This window comes from Rutidosis leptorrhynchoides, chromosome 7 (assembly GCF_046630445.1).
Source record: "Rutidosis leptorrhynchoides isolate AG116_Rl617_1_P2 chromosome 7, CSIRO_AGI_Rlap_v1, whole genome shotgun sequence".
In the NCBI taxonomy this organism is placed as follows: Eukaryota; Viridiplantae; Streptophyta; class Magnoliopsida; order Asterales; family Asteraceae; genus Rutidosis; species Rutidosis leptorrhynchoides.
This window is the reverse complement of record NC_092339.1, coordinates 268,225,378-268,226,943: the sequence shown is the minus strand read 5'-3', so window position 1 is coordinate 268,226,943 and position 1,566 is coordinate 268,225,378.

Genomic DNA, 1,566 nt, shown 5'->3' with positions numbered 1-1,566 from the left:
ATAGTTTGAATGTTTTCAAACTTGTTTGCAAACTAAATAGATCCTTCTAACTTAACTTTTAAAATACTTCAAGACCTGTAATATAACTTATGTATATGCTAATTTAACAAGGTAAAACTTGGTTTTTCAAAGTATAAGTATTTTTAGAAAAATGGTCATTAAATGATTTTGTTGTAACAAAAATGTTTAACTTCATATGTTTCACTAATGTTTCACTTATGCCGTATGATTTTGAATACAAACCAAGGTATTTACAGTTCATAGTCTTAAAGAAGAACTCGATCCAAGAAGATGGCAATTTGAATCAACGAAAACGGATTTGTAACGAAGAAACTATGACCGAAACAAAATTGGTTATCCTAGATCATTTCAACTACGGGATCAATTGGAAAAAATGATATAAATCACATATTTCTAAGATAACATGATATTTTATATATATGTACTTATAATTCAATTTTATATGGTTCAGGATCACCCGTAAACAACACGAGAAGATTAATCATAAGATCCCATGATTGTACGCAACACGTCATTTGACAACACCGGTACCATGGGTCAAGATTAATCTCGACCAATACATATACGATGGGTTTTTATTTATTTCGTTGGGGGTTTTATTTATTTCATTGCGGGTATATTAAATATCTAAAAATGAACCATTAAAATTGAATTACTAACATCGGACTGCTAACTACGGACTAAGGAATTATTCAAAGTATTAAAAGTATAACAAGTATATATATATAACGTTTGTTTTAAAATGAAAACATATTGATATATTATATATGGATAGGTTTGTGATATCAACCGGAAGACCGAGTCAAATTATTTATATCATCAAGACAAGAGTGAGTATATAGTCCCACTTTTAAACTCTAAATATTTCGGGATGAGAATACATGTATTTTATGTTTTACGTTATGGACACAAGTAACTGAAAAATATATTCTACGTTGAGTTGTACCACTGGCATACTTCCCTGTAGCTTGGTAACTAATATTTACAGCGGTATTGTAAACGCGAATCCTGTTGATAGATCTATCGGGCCTGACAACCCCAACCGGACTGGACGACCAGTATTCAACGGTTGCACAGTACTTCGTTTTGTGACTACACTTGGTACGGTGTAGTAAGATTTCATATTAAAGGGAATATGCGACGTGATTAAATGTTAAGTATGGTTACCAAGTGCTCAACCACTTAGAATATTTTTATTAAACTGTTTATATACGAAATCTTGTGGTCTATATATATATATTGCTGCGCACTAAACCTATATCTCACCAACTTTATGTTGACGTTTTTAAACATGTTTATTCTCAGGTGATAATTAAAGCTTCCGCTGCATTATGTTGAATCTAAGCAGGATCATGCGTACTCATATTTGTGTCAAAAATAAAACTGCATATCCGAGGACGTGTGTTGTAAAATATGCTAGAAATCGTGTTGTTATTATCATTTGTAAAGTTTGTAAGTCGAAGATTATCGCTAAACGATAATCATCTTTTTATTGTCTAAAGCTTGTAACAAAAATAATGGTTTGGTTTGTAATGTATAATATAT